This window comes from Cherax quadricarinatus, chromosome 67 (genome assembly GCF_038502225.1).
Source record: "Cherax quadricarinatus isolate ZL_2023a chromosome 67, ASM3850222v1, whole genome shotgun sequence".
In the NCBI taxonomy this organism is placed as follows: domain Eukaryota; kingdom Metazoa; phylum Arthropoda; class Malacostraca; order Decapoda; family Parastacidae; genus Cherax; species Cherax quadricarinatus.
In genome coordinates this window covers 24132696-24138853 of record NC_091358.1, presented here as the reverse complement: position 1 = coordinate 24138853, position 6158 = coordinate 24132696, and positions in this window count along the sequence as shown.

The window sequence follows — 6158 nt, the reverse complement described above, 5'->3', positions numbered from 1 at the left end:
CGACTGAGTACAAGAAACTGCCCATTTACCGATTTCACCTACCCAATAATGTGGTCAGAAATTTGCAATTTGGCCGATTTCATTCAAATTAAAAAATATGCCAATTTCAAAATAGGGTTCAGAATGAACAATGAAGACATTCCTGGCTCTAAAATAACATTTCTTTGTTCATCAGTCATGTCTCCAGGCCTCTCTGATATTACTCTTGCTTTCTCTCTTGAATTTTTATTCAAACAAAATATAGAAGATTTACTGTTATGCAGACTACTGCAACATTGTAATAATTGTGTAAATAATGTCAACCCATTCATGACTGCATATTAGAATGGCTACTTGGACATTTATCAAATATCAAACATTTCCCCTACTGTGAGCTCCATTTCCAGGTTCTTTTCATAGTAAAACCAATCAAAATCACCTCTGTTTCTATGTTTTCCATGCTATCAAATGAGACCAAGAAAACGAGAATACAACCATAAATACTATACGAAAATACACCACAAAGTCTGCTTTTAATCCAAAAAAATGGAGGCTTTTTTTTTTATTATGCACTGCATGCTGCAGGATTTTTTATATGTGGCACACTGACCACACAGACCCATTCTCTCGCATGTGGGCCTACCAGCTTTCTCCTGCTTGATTTGAAGCCGCTAGAATTTTTGAGTATATATATACGCCAAACACGGTACCTCATAAGACGTATATATACGACCGAAACAGTCAAAGGGTTAAAGATGGTATTTTTGTGAAGGTAATAAAACAAAGAAAAAATTTCTGATCAGTACTTACCGAGATATAAAGGTGAGAAGTTGACCCAAAATGACCAGGTGGCGGCAACATCAGCGACTTCCGCAAAATCGCATTTCTTTATTTTGCGTTTTTTAATGTTTTTTCTTTTCTAATTTTTTTCTCTTTCTAGTAACATTTGTGGCCTGTGAGACCAATGCTGTATATAGTGTATATATATGCATTCACTGTATTGAGCACAATAACTGCACTAAAGTTATTATAATATTGGTTACTACTTTTGTTCATTACAATAAATATGCACCAATCTTGTATAATATTAATGTTCTGTTATATATTTACATATGTACAGTCACTGCACATGTTTCTAGAACTGCTGCAGCTTGTGGAACTCCTTGAAACAAGGTGTCGTGCACAGAGGTACCTTACATTCCTCACACATAAACAGTGTCTTTGCGTCTTTGTTGCCATCGTTTTGTTTGTGCACAGACACATCTCTTCTGAGCAAATTTCTTCTTAGTTGCAGGAAGCTGTATTATGAAGTGATTACCTTCCCTCCTCAAATGCTTGGGTATTTCCTGAGGAGTTCGAGGACGGTTTTGCATAGCAGGTGTTGTTACCTGGTACTTCATTATGAGTTGTCTGACAACAGACAGACAAAATTCACCATACAGTGGTCTGTTACTGGTCTTCATTTGGTACATATTATATGCACTGAGCATTGAAATGTCCATGAGATGGAAGAAAAGTTTCATGTACCACTTGTAACTCTTACGAACACATTCAACAAAGCCAGTCTGCATGTCACATTCGTCAACCAAACACATGTTTTGTGTATAATCAATCACTGTCACTGGTTTTCGAATACATTCATTAGTCACTCAATCAACTTTGCCACTGTCTTGCATTTGCTTAGGGTGAATGGTTATCAACAATGTGACATCTCGTTTGTCATGCCACCGTAATGTCATGATGTCATTGGCAGTAAACACCTGCACCTCACCAGCACAAGTGCCTGCGTTGAACCTGGACATGTGTTTACTATTAAAACGTACTGTGCCACACACATCTGTCATGTTCCCTTGTAAGAAATTGCTGAGTAAAGGGCTTGTGTACCAGTTATCAGTATATAATGTATGCCCCTTACCAAGATAAGGTGCCATCATGCTTCACACTACGCCACCTGAGATACCCAATAACATCCTGGTATCTTTCAGTGTTTTACTTCCTGTGTATACAACAATATCCAACACCAAGCCACTGTCACAGTCACAGAGTACAAAGAGTTTTATACCAAAGCATTTCCTCTTGCTCGGTATATACTGTTTGAACGACAGTCTACCTTTGAACAAAATCAAAGACTTGTCAAGTACAAGATTCTTAAATGGATGAAAGTACATATTGAACTTTTGTTTTAGATACATAAAAACATTTCTAATCTTGTATGACCTGTCACTTCTGTCAGGCCTGGTTTTGTCAGAGAAGTGCAACAAATATAATAGTAAGATAAACCTGTTCATTGGGATGATTTCTCTGAAGACCGGGGTACAAATTAGCCGATCTGTGGACCAGTATGATTTTATATTATGCTTATAGACATGAGACATAAGCATTATTGTTCCAAAAAGCAAATACATTTCAGCCACAGTTGTCTTGTTCCACCGGTGTAGTCTTGACTGTGGTGATATGATCGTATTTGCCATGGTGTACTCAAAATACTTGTTACTTTCCCTGACAATAGTTTCCATCAAGGGCTGGTCAAAGAATAATTCAAAGAATTCCAGTTCATTTGCAGTGTTTCCAAGGAAACAAGTTGGTAGAATTCCACTTTGTAATGTGACAGTAGCTTAACACACCTCAAGCTGACCACCACCAATACAACTCAGCCTGCTTGCTGCCTTCACACACTCCCAGCTCCTGCCACCGCCTTCGCCATCCTCTCCCAGCCAAGTACTGACATCATTCAAGCCTCTCCATCTACGTCTCCAGTACTTTGTACCACATGTCCCAAAGTGGTTGGGCCACTTGCCTCGTTTCCTCCTCTTCCCCTCCTTCCCATCCTTTTCCAGTTATTTTCATCCTTATCCTTCTTCCTTCCCATCTCACGACAACTCTCGTCGTCTTATTCGATTTGAGCCATCAAACTGGTGGGGCTTGGGAACAAAATTGGGATTTTGCTGCCAGTCCCAGATGCGGTTTGCTGGTGGATAGTGGACATCATAAGCTGGTTGTGATTGTAGTTGTGGTGGGGTGGTGGCTGATGCTCTTTGTCCTGGAGCTGAGGAGTCAGCAGCCTGGGCTTTTGAGTCATGCTTGGCCGTGGCACTACCATCACCACTACCACTTATCACCACCAATACCACCACCTACTGATGCCTGTGGTCTATCCATGCCAAGTGTAGCCACATCATCCTCACTTTCACTGTCTATTCCTGGTGTAGGGCCATAGGATGTACTCCATCCCCTGGGCACTGCATAGGGAACACTACCTGAGTGCATGCGGCGGCATATATACCGACGCTTCACTGGTGAATATGATTCCTCACTATCACTACTCGAACGATCATCAAGAGCAATAAAATCACAGTCCACATCACTATCATTATTATTACTGAAGTCTGAAACCTGGCCACGCAAAAATATTAGTTTTCTCATGCGACGAGGTACAACTGAATGTGACTGAGACGTGCCCACACCACAGGTAGAAAATTGAGGATCGTCAGGATTTTCTGCACTATTTTCAGTATCCTGGTCATTGATTTCAGTCACTAATCGATCAAAGCCATAGAATTCTTCTTCATTTCCACTTCCATCAGAATCAGAACTATCAATTACGAAGAGGAGAGTCCCAGTTTGCCTTGGAGTGAGAGCTACCTTGCGGCAAGGCATGGTGAACAAAGGTTACTGAGGCGGCGTTCCCACAATGCCATACGGGTGCCTAGAATTTTTGTTTACAGCGCGTGCACACCATGCAGACCCATTCTCTCAGATGTAGGCCTACCAGCCTTCTCGCGCTAAATTTGACGGCGCCAGAATTTTGGCATAGATCTATGGTTTGAACCCTCAACGTATAGTCATAGATCTATGGCACGGACACTGAAAGGGTTAAAGATCAAAACAATGTCTGTACCACAAGGTAATGATGATTCTCTTCAAATTGCTTATGTCTAGGCTGGAATATTGCTTGGCACTAATGGCCCATTTCAAGGCAGGCAAAATTGCAGACCTGAAGAATATATAGAGAACTTTCATTGCATGTATAAGTATAATAAAACACCTAAATTCCTGGGAATGGTTGGAATCTCTTGACCTGTACTCCTTGTAATGCAGGCGAGAAAGTTGCATCGTAATACAGTGGAACCTCAAAAAATCAAACTGCTTCCAACACAACCAATTATGTAAGTGTATTTTTGTAAGTGCTTTTATAAGTGTATTTTTGAGGGTCTGAAATGGACTAATCTAATTTACATTATTCCTGATGGGAATAAATTCATTCGGTAAGGGCACTCGAACAGCCTTCTGGACTGAAGAAAGTTCGATATTTGAGGTTCCACTGTATACACTTGGAAAATCCTAGAAGAACTAGTCCCAAAACTGCTCACGAAAATCGTTCCCTACAAAAGCTAGACTTGGCAGGTGGTGCAACATCCCCCAGTGGAAAGCAGGGTTATGAGTACACTAAGAGACAACACAATAAGTGTCAGGGACCCAAGACTTTTCAACTGCCTCCCAGTATACATATGGGAGATTACCAATAAATCTCTGGCTGTCTTCAAGAGGGAGCTGGACAGACTTCTAAAGTCAGTTCCTGACCAACTGGGCTGTGGTTTGTATGTTGGTTTGTGGGTGACCAGCAGCAACAGTCTGGTTGGTCAGGCTCTGACCCACCACGAGACCTGTTCGTGGACCTGGCCGCATGGGTTTGAGCCCCAGAACACCTCCAGGTATTTTTGAGGCACTGGAATAACTTCAGATGGTGTATTTAGGTATTCCTAGAAGGGTATACTTTAGTAGGTAGTACTAGGTTGGTAGATAGTAACTATACTGGGAGGTACTTCCCTTCTGTCATGAGTGTAAAATGAAAAATGTTCAATGTTTATCATACTAGCTGAGCTACATCTTAAAAGCTTCTAATAATAATTCTTAGCTCTTTAGTACTGTATTTCCTCCTTATTTTAGGAGGCTTAGTGTTAGGTTGCCATGGCCCTGAATCCCACAACCATTTATAAATATAATGCACATTAAATGTTTGCTATAATTTTTTTTTAACACACTGGCCGTCTCCCACTGAGGCAGGGTGACCCCCCAAAAAAAAAGCACTTTCACCATCATTCACACTATCAGTGTGAATGATGGTGATAGATATAAATGGTGCATAGATATGACAATTTAGATGTCACTCTAAATATCAGATATCCCAAATCCCTCCTCTAGAGTTCAGGCATTGTACGTTCTTCCCACCTCCAGGAGTTGAGTCAAGAGATTTTTCTCGCTGGCAGTATCCCAGCAAGGCAGCATCCCTAAGATCATGACATTTTTTTCACTTTCATTCATTCAGTAGATGTTTTGGCAGAAATGTGCATGCATCACACTTAAAATGCCATAGACCTCACTTATGCTGGCTGTACTGTGGGCTTTTCAGAAATTATGTACAGGAGGGTCCTGCTTATATAGCAAATTCATCAGATTCTGGGCTACTGCTGTACAGGAGGGCCCTGATTATACAGCAGGTTAGGTTCTCTGCTACTACTGTACAAGAGAGCCCCACTTATACAGCAGGTTAGGTTCTCTGATACTACTGTACAAGAGAGCCCCACTTATACAGCAAGTTAGGTTCTCTGCTACTACTGTACAAGAGAGCCCCACTTACACAGCAGGTTAGGTTTCGGGCTGCTGCTGTAAAGTCAGTCGTGGCCTTTTTTCATTTTCAGATGCATATAAAAGCCTGATAACTTATTTACACTATCATATATGTATTAAGTGAGCAGTAGAGCTAGGCCTAACATATTCATACACGAAACGCATATTACTTGCCTTAATATATTTTTATCCTTAGCTTATGGTGAGTAGTGAATATATTTTAGGAAATCTGAATAAATGAAGAATGGCTATAATGTAAAACTGCTGTATTAGTGAAACACTAGAGCGGGGCCTGCCTGTATGTTGTATTTTTATATTTCCATAATTAAGGTTCTTGATGGTCATGCACAGCACAGTACTGTTGACTACTGCTAGTACACTGTTACACCAACATGACTGAAGCTTTATCATGTACACTGCTGTACACACTGTTAAAACACTGACACAGTATAGTGCTCTAGGTAAAGCCTCTTACTGTGTATTTTATTCCACTTCTGAACTATTCCATACTTTAAATGCATTTCTTATATTTTGAAAGCATTTAGAGTTTT